Here is a 20,808-nt window from a genome sequence, read left to right as displayed (position 1 = left end):
TTTGTACTGAGCAGCTGAAGCAGGTGCAACACAAGAGGCAGCAGGGTGAAGAAAAAAGGGAGGGAAGGGAAGAAGAAGAAAGGTCCAGGGGGAATTGCATTCTCAGAAACAGCAGTAGGAGATATGCAACAATGACCTTTTTCTTGGCTTTCCTATCAGGTTGTTGCTTCCCAGAAGAACAGCTTCACAGAGCACCACATCTGTCCCACACCTCAACTTCATCCCAAGAAACTCACCCTTCACCCTGCCAGAACTTCAGTTTTGATGACATCCCTATTGTCACACGGGGGAAATCAGCAAATGAGAGTAGTCTGTAGAATATTCCCAACTTTTCCCCACCCAGCTTGGGCAAAACCTTTCAAAGGAACAAAATCCCCATCACCAGTCTGAGGACTAACTGCATTCACTTCAACATCATCTGTTTCCTTGATCAAGGAGAGGAAAACTCCATACCAGAAGCACCCCAAAATGCCACCACCTCAAATTTCATGGGGGAAGGACTGGGAGAAACTATGTTGGAATTTAAAAATTGTTAACTATGGATTTTATCTTCCTTTCCCAAATCTCAGTGCTCCCTCTGTGATCTAAACAACCATGCAAAGAACAGCTTAAGGGAAGAACTGAAGGCTGGTACTCAAGGAAAATGCTTCACCTTCTTCTTTCTAGCATTGGCATTATCCATCCCTTCAGCAGCATTTGCACCACAAAGTATGGCATCCTGAGTACAATCAATGCTTAAAACATTTGAAAACAGGACTGTCACAGCCCATGAAATGTACAGGATTTAATGTCTGCAGAAGCACAAAAGCACTCTCTCCAGAGCACTTAACATATTGACAAGCTCTGTGAAAAGGGAATGTTTTTTCTCCAAGTTGCTGGTTATTTTGGTTCCTCTGAGAAAATCGTCTCTTACTGCAGTGTCACATGCAGACAGAGCCCCCTCACAGCCTCTGTAGCCTCAGATGCTGCAAGTCCTCAGTCTTCTCTGCATTTTATACCAAAATAATCATTCCAATTAATCTAAGATGTGTAGGGAATTTTAAACTGTAGGCAAGTAGGTCTGTTAAATGCCTTGGAACATTTTCCAAGGAAGTGTCTATACATGGCAAAAGATTTAACTTTCAAGCTTTTGTTTTAATCATTTGAAAATGGCAAAACCAATCATGCAACCAAGTGGCAATCCCCTTAATTAAGGGAGTCAATTCAGAATCGATAAAAGGACAATTAATCTGTGGATGCCACTGGCTCTGAATTATGCTGATAGTCCCAAAGAGGTGATCCGATGACCTCCAGCACTTCTGCCAGGGTCTGAAGGTTTTCACACACTGATCTGTTATTTTATGACAGACATGCTGTTAGAAAATACACTGATAACACTGTCAGGAAACATTGAGAGAGAAGTGAACTGAAAAGCCTGTGTCTTTCAAAAAATTATTGTAGTTAAACCTGTTCTTTCTTTGGATCCTCTTAAAGGCACAAAAGCCCCATTGACAGGAAAAGGAGGATTCAGTAGAGGAGTATGTGTGCTCTTCTGGGGACTGAGGATCCAGTGACTGGATTCCAGAGCTGGAACTAAAACACCTCACAATGTCTGTATTTCCTGACCTATGCCACTCTGAGATGCTTTGCCCCTGCCCCATCCTGCACTATTGCCCAAGTGGTACCAGTTGCAGCAGTGGTGCCAAGTGTGGCAGGCACCCACATCAGAGCTGTGTGCGAAGGAAAACCAGAGTCAGCATCACTCTGAGCTGTTTTCTCTTCCTTCCAAAGGGTTTTCCAACAGGTCTCTGGCAGGTCTTGGAGAGGAGGAGCACACAATTTAGCACAGTTCCTCTGCCCAAGACAGCCTCTTCTTTTCCGTTCTCTGTGGAAACGGGGAGTTGTAGGGAGGAAAAGGAAAGCACAAAATAGTAGAAATCTCTTGGCTTGTTCCCTCTCACACACCTGGGCACAGATCACCATGGCACATGCAGATTTATGTTATCAGTGATACACACAGACTGGCACTTGGCTTGATTCAGGACAGAGTTTAGCAGCTTGTGAGACATCTCAGTGCTACAGAAGGGAAATTCAATGAAATTTAACAAGAGAGGAGTTGGTTTTGTGGAGCGACTCCCTCCTCAAAAGACAATCTCACTGACTTCACTGGCACTTCATTAGTTATGGAATATGGGACTACTGAAGCATGTTAAAATATCACATTCTGAGCCATTGTAAAAGTGTTATACTAAAGAATATGTAAAAGCCAGAAGCACAGTAAGCAGAGGTGCAACTAATCTACCATCCAGGGGTGACTTAAGAAGCTTATCTGCATTATTCTGTCCCACTCTGCACTGACAACTTTAACAGTCACTCTGAGAAACATCTTATTTCCTCCACCACATCCCAGACATCTGTAGCTAATGACATATCCAGAAGAGACTTCATTACAGGGGTTTCATCCTACCCATACCCCAGGAAATGCAGCTTGGACTGACTTAGCCCCAGATCTGAGAACAGTGACTTGATCAGTCTCTTCATTTGTATTCTTTTGCTGGTTCAGGGCTATAGCTCATCTTTTGGTGCCTTCCTGTGTTTCTTCCTCATTACCCATCCCCTGTCTCATGAATTTTGAGTTACACATTTCACCTCCTCTGGCAGCAGTTCTCCAGTGTGAGATGACTAACAGACATTAAATTGTTAGTCTTATGTTCTCTTTAAAATATGCTCAGAGCAAATGCTAATAGCAGCACATCTCAAAAGACTCCTACCAGCATTTGTCTTGATCTTTCATTACCCATCTGTCAAAACCCAGGTGACAGTTACAAGTTTAAATCAAAGTTCAGAGGCACCTCTTCATTTAAAAAAAAAAAAAAAGGTTTTGCCTCTTAAGGCCTGCATTTTAAGAAGCTGAGTGTGCTTACTAAGTCCCAGCATTTGAACTGGTGGCAGGAGATTAAGTACCTGGGCACTGTACATGGTGAGTAGAGCTAGGCAGTTTTACATTTCATAAACACTTGAGGTCAAATAAATCATAGCCCCTGGGCAGAGTATCAAACAACTTTACTCTGTGCCTCCTCAAAACAGCTCAAAATGCCACACCAGGCAGAGCAAGGTGACAACAAATAAAAGGAATGGCACCAGCTAAACAATTGGCATCACCAAAAGTCAGGCTGTTGCCTGTTGGGAGATGCTGGAGATCATTAACCTGTGCTAACCTGATTGGAAAGGGAGCTACAGACACGTACCTCTGCCTGTGGAGCTGAAGTCTGAGACTGTGGTTTGGCATAAGGGAGGATCATGGAGAAAGACAACCAACAAGGCGGCTCTAAATCCTCTTCAGAAACTCATTCTTCTCTGCTGGAGTCCCAGCTCTTTGGATCTTACCTACAGTTTTAGGGTTTGAGGTATGAACTTGGCTTTCCAAACAGGTTTGAATAGAAATCAGGCAGAATAGAAAATTCAGAACCAAGTAAGAAAACCTTCCCAAAAGCTCTGGCAGACTGGTGGAAAAGTGACTGTTGTTCAACCAACCAGCAACTGTCAATCATGAAATAAACAGCCACAGCCCGACACTGAGTTTATTTTGCCAAGTGTTTGTATTGCCTGCTGTAAACTATTACTCCCATACATTTCTAACAGTTGCAGCATATTTTCCACTTTTTTTTTTATGGTTTATTTTTATTTGCCTGTCACACATCTACTGAAAAACACATGGAAACAGTCTGCAACTTCCTGGTAATTTCTGGATACAGATGAATGCCAGCCACAGTGTGTCCTTCATAACAGAAAGCTGGACTATTTCTTTACCAGATACCCTAAAAAAGTTCACTGGCTAAGCACAACTTAATTTTTCTTATAAGCATAACTTCAACATCAACATCTTATAAGCATAACTTCAACATCAACATCTTATAAGCATAACTTCAACATCTAACAATTGCCTTTGGATTTCTGTTTCCATTCTCCTATTTTGCAGAAGACTTCCACTGATTCCAAATTAAGTACTTCTTGGTCATCACATCCCAGTTGTGTGTTGGAATGGGTACAGAAAGTACTTTGCAACACAGACAAAGTGTACGTTCCCACGCAGAAATCATTTTGCAATTCCATTATTTGCAATCAACTAGCAAATGCTATGCTTCAAGGGTTGATTTTGATACCCTGACTATAAATGCTGTTTCCACTTCTCTGTCCTGCTGCAAGAGACTTGGCAGCTCAAGTGTGTCCCACTAATCCTGTGGTTTTAGTCGTAGGTCACATCAGAGGTGAAGCTGCCAGCACCGGGGAAGGGTGCGGATCTATGTCCTGATCAACCCTCTGTCATGGTTTGAAACTGTCTTTTTAATTTTTCTTCTCAAGTTCAAGCAGAGAAAGTGAAAGAGTGTAAATAAGTCACCACTGTGTGTAAGAAAGCAAGATAATGATTGTTCTAAACATTTCCATTGGATAGATAGAAATGTTTAAGGACCACTACTCAAAACAAAGCTAGGGCAGTCGGAGTGGGGAGTTCGCTTCCTTGCTGGGCTGTCTGGTTGCTGCTTCTTCTTTTCTTCTTGCTGAAGATAACACACTGACCTTGGTGAGCTAAGTTAACAGCCTCTTTGCTTTTAACTAATTCTCCTTTCTGCCAGGGGAGTCTATGGGGAGGAGGCCCCTGGGAGAGAGGCCCCTTGGTAAAGTCCCCTTCTGGGGGGAAACAAAGGGAGCTTGGTTGTGCTTTTCTGTTGATTGTATATATTTGTAAATGTTGTGAATTGTGTATATTTGTACATATTCATTGCATTTCATCATAGATTGTAGATTTGCTTGTAAATACAGCTCTCATTTGCTTTCCAGAGTGAGCTAGCCTGGTTATTGTTGGTGTGTTGGGGAATTTCAGCTCACACTGACACACTCTTCTTCAACTTAAACTCTGTCCTGTCTGCACGCTCCAATTGGATTTAAAAGAAACAACCTGGAAGTTTGTTCTAAATACCAGCCAACACACAGAAGCAGCACATGCATCTTAAAAGGAACCACTGCTTAGATTCAACAGGTCCCTCAGGAACCTGACTCTCTCTTTGTGCCAGTTTCTGAAATGAGACCTAATAAATCAGGCTAAGGCTATAAGCCAAGCAATGCATCTTTTTCAGTGGATGGCAGAATACAAATGCAATAATTCGTTCTGATTATGGTGTTTGATTACTGAGTGTTAGAGCAGGCTCAAACAGAATGTAACTTTTAATTATGCCATTTTATGGCAGTTCATTGCAAAGCCAGAAGCTCTTTCAGGGCCATGCAAATGTTTGCCTCATTCCTGATAAAGCCTGAAATATGTCTTGGTGCCTTCCATAGCCTCTGGGCATAGTCTGTATTCATTCTTGCACATCTCGCTGTTGATTTGCTATATTTTGCTACTGCTACCCTGGCAACCCTGTGAAACACAAAGAGCTTATTTCTGTGCCTCCCATTTATATGAAAAAAAAATATATATGTAGATACTTCTACATAAACAACACCTCCTATCTAATGCAAAGTCATGCAAGAGTGTAATATGGTTATCCTTATGCAAATTATGGTTGACCAAGAGTTGCAAATAAATACAGCCCAGAGTCACTGCATTTCCTCTGCATACACTGAGCATGAACACATACTTCTCTCTGGGGGACCCCTGATATAAATATAGTGGCCTAAGGCTGAAATAGTAAAGTGAGATTTGAATATGCTATGGCTACTTGAAAACACCTCGTGTGTGCAATTCAGGGCAGAAATACTCCTAGCTGACTTTTAAAAAAATAATTATTTTTCACTGAAATATATCAAAGGTTGATTCATTTACACAAATCTCTGAAAGCCCTCCCAGCAGACAGCAATGCCCACTTGGGAAGTTCAGACAAACTAATGGCAACTCTTATTTCATCATCTCTGATATTCTGCAAGAAGCCTCATGTTTGGATTAATACTGAAGCCTGTGTTCATAAGCAAGAGTGTGGAAATGGGATGGAAATGCAAGTTGTAGTGGATCCTCCTGAAATTACACATGGAGAGACAATGCAAAAAAGTCAGAAAAGCCACAGAGATGGATTGTATAGCTTGTGTCAGTGGCAGAAAAAAGGAGACAGGACACTTTCAAGCGATGCTGCACAGAAAAGGAAAAGCATGTCACAAAACCTTGGAGATGGGGGAGGATTGAGAAGTGACACCACTGCTGCGAGTCTGTGGGACACAGGGCAACAGTGGAGCTGTCAACACTAACAGGAAGAGGAGGAAGCTGGGACGATTTTGAAGGACAGATAAATAGTTCAAGGTTTGAGCTGTTGGACTTCAGTTGTCAACAGGGCATCTAGGATCTGCTGAGGAAAACGGAATGGAAAGAGGAAAATCTGTGAATCATCAGCTCTGGATGGCAATTAAAACCTCCATGCCATGAGCTGCTCTGTCAGCAAGCTCTTCTCCTGCAACATGGGTGGAAACCGATCAAACCTTGGCATTTCTTACCCATTTTCCTAGAAAAAAATCATGCAACCCATTGTTTGTGTCCACTTTTTAATTATGCTCATGTGGAAATTAAGCATATTGAGGTCAGGGAGTTGCATGGGCTGTCCCAATGAGCCACCCTTGCTTCCAAGTTTTAGTCCATCAGGCCCCAGAAAGCAGTTGCCAAAAGAGATAAGTACATACTGAAGAAGTGGGTTTAAGACACCCATTCCCTGCATGGTAATTAGAAAGAGCTAGCTGATTAGGCTCATGGTTAAATTAGCCAGCCTTCCTTTGAGGCTTGCTGGGGCAGCTCTCCTTGCCAGAGCACTCTGAAGCTTATCAATTTATTTCGTGTTGATTTGTCAGGACCATGCTGTATTATTATAATTTCCAGCATCTGCTTTTATCATTTTCTTGTTTTTTCATCTCAGAATGGCCATGGATTTACAACAGTTCAACACTCACATCAAAGAGGGAAAAAAAAAAAAAACACAACAGATAATGTATAGTGTTTCAAATGCTCACTCCCAGGCAGCTTTCTAGATACAAACCACATCTATACAGACTGAAACCCCTCACCAGGTTCTGTCTACCCACATGGATTCATCCAAATTAGACATACTTCTTACAGGGGTGTAGGACAGATGTTTCCCCCATCTTTCTACCCTTCTGACTGCCAGAAAGCCCTGAGGAAACCACCATCCACTGTCCACATCAAGTTCTGAACCTGTCTGTGCTTCCTGTTTTCTTGGGGTCACTGCAATACAGCAGGACTGGGCACAATTTTTATCAGAGCTGCCAGTGAATATATTGCTTTGGGCTAGCTTTGCATTGCACAGCAGGAGAAGAAAGTCACAGTGCCTTGGATGGAACTTCTTGTCACCATTTCAGCAATTGTAGGACCTTTTAGTGTATGATTTGCCCTTACACCTTGAAGGGATTCTCAGGCAATTCCACATATCTATGTTTCCCAATTTTAAAAAGATCAAATGCAAACATTTTCTCCTCAGAACCTGTGAATGGATATGTGAATCAAGGACCAATAATGCAGTTATAAATGAGACATGTATGTCCCCTCTAAACAGGCAAATGACAGTGCCTTAAGGTATAATGGAATATGCAATCCAAACCCTTACACCTGGCATCCATGATGCTCTTGTCCCCAGGGAAGTCCCCCTGCCCCACTATGCAGCACCCAGGGGTGAAGACTGCAACCAGTTTTTACTACAGCTGCCTTGCATAGGCTCCCATGAGCAACCTGACCTGGACAGGAATGGGCATACTGTATCTGTGTACCTGCCGAGGTGATACAGAGCTCCAGAAGGAAACCAGCAGGTGGAACTGTACACAGGACTTCCAAAGTCTTTGAGGAAGCCCCACTGCTAAGCTTTCCTCCACAAATCCTCACTGTAATCCTTTCACAGCTACACTTGTGCCCTGTAAGATGGGCTTGAGAAGGAGCTCAAGCTGCTTCTAGCTTTGCTGCTTGTGAAAATGTCACCCTCCTGTTTGCAGTCATAGGAAATGGGCCACATTGCCTCCCCAGTCCTTGCTTTTCTCCCCGGGATAGGAATTCCCCTGGGGCAGCACTGGCCATGTTTTTCACATTATTTCTCTTTGGGTTCACAGAAACATTTTCCTACCTGGGCAAGGAACACCTCCGGGGAGAACATCATCAGGACTAGTACATAAAGTCAGCTCCTCCAAAGTACAAAACAAGCAAAGAGCCTCTTGACACACAACTGTGAGTCGTGGGTACAGATTTTAGATGGATGTCAGAACTCAAAGCAAAGCTTAATGGCGTTTAGTCTTCAGAAACAAGCCTGTCTTATTATTATTTTTAGTACATTTCTCAGACTTGTCATTATGCACTTCTGATTTACACTGTTAATGCCAGGCAACCATGGTACCTTTATTCTTCCCTGCAGGATTACGTGAGGATATTCTTTTAGAGAGAATATCACACAGGGCTAAGGTTAAAAAACAATCAAGACATGTAGCAAGCTCCAAGGTGCCTTCCCATATCTCTGACATATAAATGATTCCCTGGCATAAAAGATTCTGAAATACATAGCCATAAAGTCAAAGCCTTGCTAAGCAAATAACAAATACAGGAGGAAGCTCTCCTTCCAGAGGCTCTGAATCACGCCGACAGCTACAGTATGCGCGAGGCGAAACTATTTCTGAGAACGCCGAAAGCTGTCAGCGGCAGGTAGCAAAGCACTGGCCAGTTCCTAGAGTCTGGCTGTAATTCACACAGAAATACATGCTGGGAGAGGGACCTGCAGCTTAGAAAAAGTGCAGGATGTGTCTCTAGGAGACTTTTATATGCAGGTGTTAAAGACTGAGGGTCCTGCACTCTTCCGCCAGTGACTCTCACTAACAGCTAAATACAAACCGGTGCCAGAATATTAAATGGTTGGGGAATTTCTTCCTGCCTCCTCAGAGCAAAATATCACTGCTGGATATTATCAGTCAACATGCACAATCTCACTTTGCTTAAAAGGAAATCTGTCCATTAACAGTTGAGGAATAAAGTCAACATACATGGAAGAAAGTACTCAAGTTGGACACTGTCTGTATTTATGAAATCAATACTTGTGTTTTAGGACTCCAACTATGACCATGAGAGTCGTTTTTCTTTCACAAAGCATTTTTCTTTTGCTAAAAAAAAAAAAGAAAAAAGGGAGAGAAAAATTTTTAGAAGTTCAGCTGGGCAAATCATCTCTTAAGATTCAACACAATTTCTCCCACTTAGATATATTAGCATACCTAAACCTGATTCTGGTGTTCAAGATTAGTCTTCTAAATACATCTCCAGCCATGGGTCAAACACATTAATTGGCATTTCTCTGTACAGATAGGAATTTTTCTATCCATACATAAGACCCAGAGTGAGAGGTATTAGATCAAGAAGGGTGGATAACTTCTGTGTCTGTGCTATAAGGAAGCAAGTTTCCCCTCTACTGTAAAGGAAAAATAGGAAGCACAGAAAATTACTCCAGTGGGTTACAGTATAAAACTCCCAAGGATTTAAAAAGAAATAAAGACCTGAGGGGCAAGGCTCAAGTTCTTCCCAGGCAGGGACAGGCATGGTTTTGCCATCTTAGCTGCATCTCTACCCGAAGCTGCAGGAAGGAGCAGACCCTCAGTCATATTTGTTGTCCCTGGGCAACCACTGTGCAACCAGGGGATTTTGACAATTTCTAAGGGTATAAAGAGCCAGCTGCTAGGTGGGGATGAAGCAGAGCAGAAGCAGGCATATTAGGTTTTCTATTTGCATCCAGAAGTACAAAGTTCTTGAGCTATCCAAGTCACAAGTGATGTGTGGAGGAATCCAGCACTTGGGCAGGCATCTAGCCAGGGGTGGCACGAGGGAAACCTGCTGAAAAGCAGCAATATTGATCCAGCAGGCTGTGGTCCAGGCAAGAATCACCAGCACACAGGAAGTGTAAATACATTTCCACACCTTCCCTGAACCACAGCCTCTGTTAGTTTAACCTGTGTCACTGCAATTGTCTTTTACTCTGGTTCTTTTTTTTTTCCCCCCAGGCATGTAAGCCTTCTTGAATGTAAAATACTTGCTAGGAGACATAAAGGAATAATGTCAGAGGCCTGACATATAACATGAAAGACAATGAGACAGACTTCTCCTAATTTCTAAATTATAGCTTCCAAGGTGTACCCAACTATTTCTTCTTAGTCCGGATTTCAAAAGGAGTTATTGATTCATTTATTTTTTATCACAGTGAATTTAACTTCTGGGTTGGTGTTTGAGTTTTTTGTTTGTTTGTTTGTTTTGTTTTGTTTTGTTTTTTGTGAGGTTTTTGTTTGGGTGTTTCTTTTTTTTTTTTTTTTTTTAAGCTATTGAGAATACGGAGAGAGTTATATGTTCAGTAATTCCAGGTAGAAGTGTATAGTTGTGTCTCTGCTAGAGGAATATATATAAGATTATGCAGATCATTAGTCAGCTAACTTCAAGCACTGTAACATGCCACATGCTGAAACACCCAGTAATCTCTTCTACAAAAGAAGTCATAGTCAGTAATGATCAACCTGATTTGCCTGACAGAACACTACAAAATTTCCAAAGAAAATGCAGACCACAGGATTGTATTTAAAACCCCTGACAGAAGCCTTGTTTTTTTCCCTACCTACTCTCTGTAATCCCCTATAAGCAAGCATAAGCTGTTGGAGGCCCAGGTGCAAGAGGCTGAAAGGCACTTTCAACACCATGCAGAAATGTGGCACATTGTTCACACCCCATAGGCAACCATTTATCAAACCCAGGATAAAAATCTGGCAAGTTTCATATTAAAAGTGACAGAATGAAATAAGTGATATGCACGAGTCTCAGTGCGAAGCAAGTAAAAAAGAAAAAAAAAACCCCAAACAACAAAACCCAACAAAACCTAAACCCCACCCCCCAGCTGTCTGCAGGACTAGACCTTATAATCACATGCAGTATGAAAAGGATGAGTAAAAGTAGACACCAGCACCGTTTTGTCAGGTCTAGTAGCTCTTGGTTATGTTGCACAGGAAGTCAATATTATATATAACTCTCAATTCAAGTTTGCTTTCCTATCTCCTATTTATGACAAAACCCAGAGCTTTAGGAAGCAAAGATTAAAAAGCTTTTTTAAAGGAAGATCCCAGTTCAGCAGAGTACTGCTGCCCTGAGGCACTTCAAGTTTGCCTAGTATTGTTCAGGCACCCGAAACACGAATGAAAACCATCAAAATCTTCAGCATGCAAGAGCAGTTTTCTCTAAACAAGTAATCTTAATGTAGATGGATCTTTTCGATTCAATTTCCAAGCCAAGCAAGGTTTTGTGATTTAGTCCCACTAAACCTTAACAAAACAGCACGAGGAACGCATCTTTACCTCAGCTGTTGACACAGCCTATCAATATTAAAATAATCTGGCGTGGACTGGCTTCCTAATAAGCCAGCATTTCAGAGAGGTTGCAAACCAGAACTGTCTTAAATGTGTGATTTGTGGGAGATATAAAACATAAAACCTATGCAGAAAAAAAAATGCTGTCATTGGCACAGCAAGATTAAAAACAAAACCAAAACAAAACAAAAACAACAAAACAAACAAAAAAACAAATCCAAAAAGCCAAACACCAATTACAAGGCTGAGTACATTAAATTAAACTTGGTGCAGTCATTCCTGACAAAAGTCCTACTGTCAGTAATTGCATGTATTTGGACTTGTAATTGTTAAAAACTTATCACACTGCAAGTGCCTGATGCATCTGAGAGTTTGCTTCTGAAAAGCCATACAAAATTCCCAACAGAAATCTCAGGCTTTGTTTTAACGTGAGCTCCTGTGATATTTGATTCTTTGCTGCCTCTTCTTTTACTGTTTATTGCCTAGGGATCAAAGATCCATTTTGTAGTGAAAATAAACTCCAAATCATTGTTTGCATGCTCCTTCACCACAAGAGACTTAAGAGACACAGCTACAGTGACTGAAACCCATTCATCTCCCCAAATTCCTGGTCCTCTAGGGAATCTAGAGCAGCAATGTTTTAACAGGGCTCCTGCTGCCAAATCACCACAGCTTTCATTCTCAGTCATCAAAATCCAAACTCAACAAATTTGCTCAGCAAAGACCAGCAGACAAGATCCCAAGCATCACCTGACTTCCTTCTCAGCAGATACACTGAATTATGCCTAAAAATGGATGTTGTGTTAAAATGCTCTAAATCAACACTAATGAAATGATAACGTCAACAAAGCCACATGCCATCACCTAGTTAATCAACCAGCCAGAAACTCCATTTTACAGAATAAACCACAACATTTTCTACTACACCATCAGCAGTTTCTGTTTTACACCTGCCATTTCCAAAGACCTACGAGGAATTTGAGCATCTCATTTCTAGACAGCATAAATTAGCACTCGGATCCCTTGAGTGCTAGTTTCCCATTAGAAAAATCATATCCTACTCTGAAGATTGAAAAGCAGAAGTAAAAAGTCAATTATTGTGCTATGACATTTGGCAAACCTCAAAGCTATGGCACCAACTTCAGTAGTTTGTTTAACCTAGGCAGCCCTTTCTGTGTCCAGATGTACTCTGTGTATCTGAATTGCATTGTTGTAGGTCCCTATTATCCCTTCAAGCCAGAATTTTTCTTCTGAGCCTCTCAGGATCAGTAAAGACAGATGTTGGCAGAGGAACACAACATAGCAGTTCCAGTGGTACTGGTGGCATTGTTGATCACAATTCAGTCCAACCCCATTTATTCTGAAAAATTCAGGCAGATATGAAGCTTTCTTGAACTTCAGAAATTTGTCTGCCAGGTTAAGAGTTGTGCTTCTGTACACTGTTGAACCAGACAGTGCTTTGTCATATTCTTCCTTCCAACCTGGAAACTCCAACTAGTCATCAGTATGCATCTTCATTAAACCAGAAAACATTCACTGTCCATGCTCAATATCTTCACAAAGTAGTTTTGCCAGACTTCAATACCAGTTATTCAAGCATGTAAATGGGCAGCTTGTGGGTTCTCCTGTAAAAAGCTCTCCTGTTCCTCTTAAATAGACTGTGACAATTTTTAATCACTGTTCTTAAAAAAGCAAAGCTCCTCAGAGAACATTTAAATAGTTACACATTTATGAAACTTCAAAGAAGTTGTCCAGATAACCTTAGCATGTTTCATTTAACTTTAGACATATGACTTTTTCAGTGCCTGCTGATATAAGATGTTCCCCACACAACATTCCTTACTTGGCTTATCTTGGATTAGAACAAACCTCAACAAAACTAACAAACCTTTTGCCACAGCTTCAGTCCCCATGTGGCTCTTCCAGATGCTTTGCTCTGGTTATCTCACCCTGCTCTGATGAAGTTTGGAAGAAGCAGACAGATTAAACCACCAACACATGGGCCTTGGGCCACCAAGCCCTTGACACATCTGCTCCAAGCCCTGAGAACTGGAACAGAATGAACTAACCACAACACTGATATACACCACAAGATCCTCCATCACATTAAACATTCCCGAGCATGACAGGCATGCAAAAATGTATTAATATTTAAGGTTGGCAATTTGTTTGCCATTACACATTAGGCTCCTCCCCACTTTCTGAAGGCATGCTGAAGCATGAGGCTCCCCAAGGCTGGACCACCACGCCAGGCTGCTCAGCAGCCTGCTCTCCTGTGGCCTCATTAGCTGAGCTCTGCAAGCGAAGCAGCCGAGTAGTGTCCCAGATTTGCACGCACCAACTCTGACATTTATAAAGTATTTTCAGTTGTGACAAGATCAAAAACTCAGCATTCTTTCAAATCTCATAATAACTCTCAAACACCCGCAGCACAAGACCAGGAAGGAAAAAAATAAAAAGAAAAAAGAAAAAAGAAAAAAAAAACAACCCACATCTGAAAATGATAAAGCACTTATTAGATAAAACTGGAGGAACTATGGGATTTCCCTCCCACCTCCACCTCACTCCAGACTTCATTTGATTTCTGCAACATACTTTGCTCTTAGAAAACACTAATCACATTACCTCCTGGACAGGCCTCATTTGCAATCACAGCAGTCCTCCCCCCTTCAGCTCTTCTCAGTTGCTTGTGACTCTCATTTTGGGCTCTCAACCATCTACTCCTATGATTATATTTAAATGTCAATGCAAGACAACTCCACTTTGCATGTTAGAGGATCGTCCTCCAGCCAAGATTAAACAGAAGTTGTGGCAGGGCTTGTAGTCTAAATTAGTTGTTCAGAGTTCTATAAAGTGACTGCTTTGTTTTATGGATTTTGCCATGAAAATTATTGATTAAAACTGTGGGGTTTATGTGCTTGCACTTAAGAATTGCTAAAAGTGATGGAAGGAGGAAAAGTTGAGAATACAATAGAAGGGAGCCTCGCTTGGTTACAGCAAATTGTTTAAAAGATACCTGCACAGAAAGACACAGCTGTTCTGTAGTCACACACACAAAATTCTTAAGCTGTTCTTCAGTCATAATTATACAAAAGAGCCAATAATGACATATGGTACTCTCCCCTTCTTGCAGCCAGACATTCCTGTTATCTACAGTATTTATGGACCCTCCCTGCTGCCTCATGTCATGGGATAGACCTCTAGGTGCTACCACTGCACTTCCACCAACAGTTAGAATCAAGGCACCTTGCACTCTCATATAGCATTATTAGTCCAGAAGGACAGCACTGAGCATAACCTATTTTTTCTCTGACTTTAGAGCCAAGAGCTTGGCCAATCCGTGTGTTTCAACAAAAGCAGACTGTACACTGAAAGCTGCAGCTGTGCTTGACCAAGCAAGGGCATAACCATCTCAGCTAACAATGTAAGGCATGTGGCATGGAAGGTGGGGGAGAAAATGTTGAAGGCATCAGGTAACCACTTCCTGGGAAAGCCTCTTCCAAACTTCCAGTGTTAAAGACTCTGTAACTCTCTAGAAATGGCATATTTCTATCCTTTTCAATTTCCTTGGTTGCTATACAAGTATTATGCCTTTGCATTTGCAACCTTAGATGTTCTTCTAATCTATATTAATACCCAGCTTTTCTTAAATCTGGATAACTTGATGCCCAAGTAACACGCTGCAGCTTATCTATTTGCAATATTGTAGGGGAAAAAAAAAACACAAACCAAAAAAAAGACAGCTGAATACTTGAGACAGGTTGTGTTTCATCTGTCTTGTTGTAATAGCTCTATTGATAGCTCCTACCTAGAGTAAGCATGACAGAGTGTCTGAAGTACACGTGAATCAAAGCAAAATAATAACAGGAGCATACACATGGACAAAAGGAGTGACGAATTTTCTGGGTTAGAAGATATGCAGTTCATGTTACTTATTTCTCTGAGGATTTTGGTTTTATTTTTCTTTTGTTGACTCTCAGTCCTTTTTTTTTTCTTTTTTTTTTCCCCCACTTGTTTATTCCAAACACAAAACAGCTATTAAATCCAAGCTGTAAAAAAAAAAACAAAACAAAACCCAAAACAACCAAACAATTGAGAACATTTCAACTATAAACAATACTTGCAGATCTACTCTCTGAAAACCATAACTGAAAAAAAGAAAAGCTACGAGTGACTCCTCAACACAATGAAATCACAGACAAAATAGGCAGGAAACAATTAAAAAAGAAAGCACCACAGAAAAACAATAAACCACACACCACTACTCCAGACCTGCTTAATAGCATTCCAGGGCAATATAAAAAGTAATGATCAACAGCCATGAGAGCAGACTTTTAATTAGCAAACGGATGTATCCTATAGCATAGAGTCATGTTACATTGTTTTCAGTGTCTCAGGTGTGTTTATACGACTTACCAAAATGAAATCTTTCATTCAACCTAAGCTGGGCAACCATATGCAGCATAAAATAGAAGTCCTTGTTTACACAGCTAAATTGTGATTAATGTGCACCATATGGAATCACGGGGCCAGCCCCGGCAAACAGTTCCGTCTGTGCAGATACTCCTAATGGGTTTGTAAAACAGGCAGCCCGACACTTGCTCAGGAATGGCAGTAAGGATTAAAAACAGAACATCATCCAATGGCTTAGCAGTTTTAAAATAGCAACACTGGCAATTAGAATAAATACAAAATAATACTTTAACTAGGCAAAATAATTCTGCAAGTAGCGCTTATGAACGCAGTAGATAATCAGGACAGGTACTTAGGACGTGGGGATTATGTGTGGGTTTTCATTACAGGCAAGAATGCAAGTGATACTTCACATCTAGGAAACTGCAAAACCAAACTGAAAGATTAAGCCAGCACGTTAATCTGAATCAGAAATGCACAGGAATGTATAATTAATGTGTTGTTCAGGCAGGTCCCTGGCATGACACAGAATGCCAGTAAGCAGCTCACCGGGCACTGTAACCCAGCACAGCTCCAGGCAGCTAACAGTAACACACAGCAACTGAAAATCCTCTCTTTAATGCTCCACATTAAAGTAGCTTCCATGTAAACACATTCCTACAGTATTTTTTTGCTACATAGTTGGTGTGGTTACAGAAAAAGCCAGCTAAAGGTATTCCCTGAATGCAGGAATGTCATTTAACCAATACTGTTCCAATTCTTAGCAGTCCTTGTGCTTTTGCTCTGTTTTTGTCAGTGTTGGCCCTGATGCTGGAGCAGATGCAAATTTCTGGACTCCTGCTAAGTCTCACTAATTTGAAATAGATGATGTATAAACATGATTGAAACAGCAGAGCGACAGACCATAAAATCTTTACCTATGGTGTGTACCACAGAGAGGAGAGCGACTCCAGCCTAATAGCTCAAAGAGATTATTCGTTTTTAAAACACAGAGAAGGGACCCTGAAGTTGTCACTTGCTGGAACCATCAAAGCTGTCCTGCCTAACACCACCTCACAGCTCCTCCCTGTAACCTTTCTGCACAATGCAATCATAGTTTGCTGACTTCAAACTGAGCATACCCTACTGGTTTATATACCCAAAGCAACTATTTGTGGTGGGGTTTTTTGGTTGCAATGTTTAATAAGATAGGTAGAATAAAAGAAAAGGATGATGAACGGAATATTAAATAACTTATATTTTCTAGCATTTCACAAGAAAAAATAATGGTAACTATATTAATCTCCAAAGAAGGGAAATGTCCACAGATTGCAGTCCTGAAAACTTTAGAAGGTTTCTCAGAGTCCAGCCTCAAAGGTTGTGACTGAACTCTGTTGAATTGAGGAAAGTTTAATTTTTTTTGTAAAACTACAAAAGTTTTGACTTGTCTCTTTTACAGCACTAATTACAGGTGCATAGCTGCTAGGAGGTGGATCCAAACTGCAGCCCTAGTATTTGATACAAAATCACTCAGCTTTTGGAGCTTAAAACCCTATTTGACCTGGGACTGAACAGCAACTTGTCCTGCAGAGAATTCAGTTTCTGCCAAACTTTATCGGTTGAAAAGGTGTTACAAAGAAATGCATCTTTAATAGTTTAATCATACAACACACAAAAAAACACCCCAAACCCACCAGGAACAAGAAGGAAGCTCTGAACAAATATGCTCACAGCTGACATTAATCTTGAATGAATTTGCTTCTGCTTCCATGTCTCAATAAAATCATCAAAACACACCAAATTTCTAGAAAGTGGAGCAGCCTGATGGGGTGATGTCCCTGACTAATTTTCTGTAGAGTATCTAAAGACTTAGTTTCAAGTACTGGCACCCATTGACGAGTGGGTGTTAAGCTGAAGGGTGAGTGCACACTTGGGGAGCACTGATGTCCCTCATCCCCATTATGTGACACACAGCTTCATCACAATGTCTGGGTACCTGTTTCAGGTTTGATCACCAGTCAGATGATCTTCCAAGGGACTTGAGCCGAGCTGAAACATGAGCCTGGCTGACACCTCCCTTCCAAACTTGGGTTGAATTACTCTTCCTGAACAAAAGTGAGAAGACATCCAAGAGCCCACTGATGACAGAAGTCAGCGAGATCATCTCAATTGCAGCAACTACAGAGAATTCACACATTTTGTTATAATTTCTTGTTATAATTTCTTATTTCAAATCACTCTGCCAATTATGCCACTGCAAACTATTAGAGCGAAAAAAAAAAAAAAAAGAAAGCTTTTTTCTCTAAACATGAACGTTTGGCTAGAAGCTAAACGATGGCACTCAATGCCCTGTTACCCAAACACATTATTTCAGCATAGAGAAACAACTCAGCAATAGGAATTGCCCCTGGAAGAAGCAACATTTTTCTCATCTGCATTCAGGATACATGAGGAAATAGAGGTTGATTTTTTTTTTTTTTAGGACAAGCCATGGCAAAAGAATCAGGACAGCTATGGGAGAATGCTGCATTCCTGAGCCTTTACTGACAGTTTTGCTTAGCAGACCATGGGTTTGAGCACAACCCTGAGCTAAGAGCAGAGCAAAACACTCACTCAGCTGCTGCCTTCTCCTCCACAGCCATTTGGAAAGGAGGCAGGGAAGTAACCTCTCCAACATGGTTCAGCTTTCAGCTGCTGAACAGCCTTCTGCCCAGTCCCATAGCTAGTTTCAGATTCTGCTATTGATCAGATTTACCAAACATGGTGCCCACAGGAATGTACAATAATGAGAGCAAAACAGGCTCTTCGTTTAAGGGATGTTTGTGTGCTAAAAAGGACATGAAAGCAGAAATCAGGCCAACAGACCTGCAAAAGCTTGCTCTGTATTCCTTCAATTCTTCTTGTCTCATTTTCTTCTCTTGCGTATCTTTACCTTCTTTGCCCTGATCTGTTTGGAAACTCATCTGATTGTCACTTGAGATGACAAATGTCTTTTCTCTCAGTGCTCCTTCCCCAGTAATGGATGTTTCCTATCTGTATCACTCTGCTTGTAGAATTAATTTTCTTAATTAAGTGATGTCTGCATTTTTAGTTTACATCTTCCTCATTTTTATTTTACATCTTTCTATCTCTTTTTTTCTTGGCAAATATACTTAAACCCCATTGCTCATGCTCTTTGTTTTATAAACTGAGGTTTAAACATCATAAATCCTCTCCTTTAAAACATTCACCAACTTCTGATACCGTGGTTACCTTTTACCTTAACCTGCTTGTTTTGTTACTTCCCATAAAATATAAATGTGCATTTGGTTCAGCTCTGGAAGGGAAATGAAGCACACTATATTGATCAGAAAGGTCTGAGGCCAAAAAGTACTTTTCTGATCATTAGTTTGACAGCCCATACAACACAAACCAAATATTTGTCCCATGGGATTCCTGCACACGTTAATTCCACTTAAGAGCTACTTGGTTGCTTTTAGGTATAGATTTTCAGTCTGCTGACCTGAAGGTGGCCATGTTAGAATTGAAAGAAACCAGCAAACACTACATTCTTTACTGTCTTCTGATCAGTTTGTTCCTTTCATTACCATTACACTATTGTACTATTGAGCCAACAAAGACAGACATTTAGCTTTCAGCAATGATTTTGGGGTTTTGGGTTTTGGAGGGGTTTGGGGCTTTGTTTGTTATTGTGTTTTTTGTGGGTTTTTTTTCCTGTCTTTTAGTTTGTTTGTGGGGTGGTGTGGGTTTTTTTTGTCTCCTATAGCCAGAATTAGTGAATGTTACGTAGTGTTCTTAACTGAATGGGGAGAAAAAATGATCAGCAGTTTAGCAGCATCCATGAAAGATTTTACACTGATACCTCTTCCAACCTCTCTCTGCACTGCAACCTTATTATAAATAGGGCTTTCTTCTGCAGGGAGAAAACATTCACCTAGAACATGAAAATCATTTGCTTTTTCATTGTTTTAAGTCTCTTTCCCTCTCCCGTTCCTGCTCCAATTTTCATCCATCAATACAGCAATCGCAGCAAAGTAGGAGAAAGCAAACACATTTCAGTGGCATGATATTTGGTAGGGGGGGAGCAAAATGCTGTTTGCATTGATGGTACCTGGAATGCCTTGGCAATCTCCCATACAAAAGCTAGCTGGGGTCAACCCTACTTAACCTACAAAATCAGATGAAATGGAATACATTCAATCCATTCAATCTACAGGCCCTATAATATCTGACATCAGCCATGCTAAAAAGGGTGTCTAATTAAATTAACATAGTGATTGTTTCGACTTAAGTCTGAAGACATAGTAATCTATACTCTGGGAAAATGGCAATGAAAGAAGATGGAACGTTTGCCTCACAGAGAGCTGACCCCTCAGCTTCATACCTCTACGTTTCACAGCACTCAGCTGAGGGATCACCTGGAGCTCCTCCAAATCCAAGAGAGTGGGACCATGCACAGAGCTCATTCCCTGGTCTCCCACACCACACCATGGTGGGGTAGGAATGGATACCCACCCTGAGGATGTGGCAGTGACTTCAGACTCATCATGCAGTTCATCTCAGTCTGCATCTATAATGAAAACATCTCTATTTGGATAAGTTATTTAAATATCCTTTACAGTCAATGCAGGCAAAGAAGTCCTTCTAGAATATGAGTCATCCAATCCACTGAGACATATACCTTAAAGTAGAAGTATTGTGCCTAAAGGAAGGATCTGTTCCACTTCCTTCATTAGGAAGGGGATCTCTGTGAATAGGTCAGGTGTTGAGATCCCTAATTTCATGAGATATCTAAATTAATAACATTAGTCCGAGTTAGTGTCCAAGTTGGTCGCATATATTGGAAATAATTCAATCTACTAAATAACCCCAGAACATGAAATAATAATTGGTATAGTTATTCAACCCATTTGGCTCCCAGCTTTGATGTATTGCTGGAGAAAAAAAAAAAGTCATGGTAAAATATGATTTCATACATACTCCTTCAGCCTCAGCGTCTGGTGGATCTGTGTGCTAACAGAGTAGGTCATGGTATACCCAAAATGTCACAGCAAATGATCTCATGAGGGAATTACACAG

Source organism: Indicator indicator, chromosome 18 (genome assembly GCF_027791375.1).
Source record: "Indicator indicator isolate 239-I01 chromosome 18, UM_Iind_1.1, whole genome shotgun sequence".
In the NCBI taxonomy this organism is placed as follows: Eukaryota; Metazoa; Chordata; class Aves; order Piciformes; family Indicatoridae; genus Indicator; species Indicator indicator.
The sequence above is the reverse complement of the archived record's forward strand: the minus strand, read 5'-3'. Positions refer to the sequence as shown.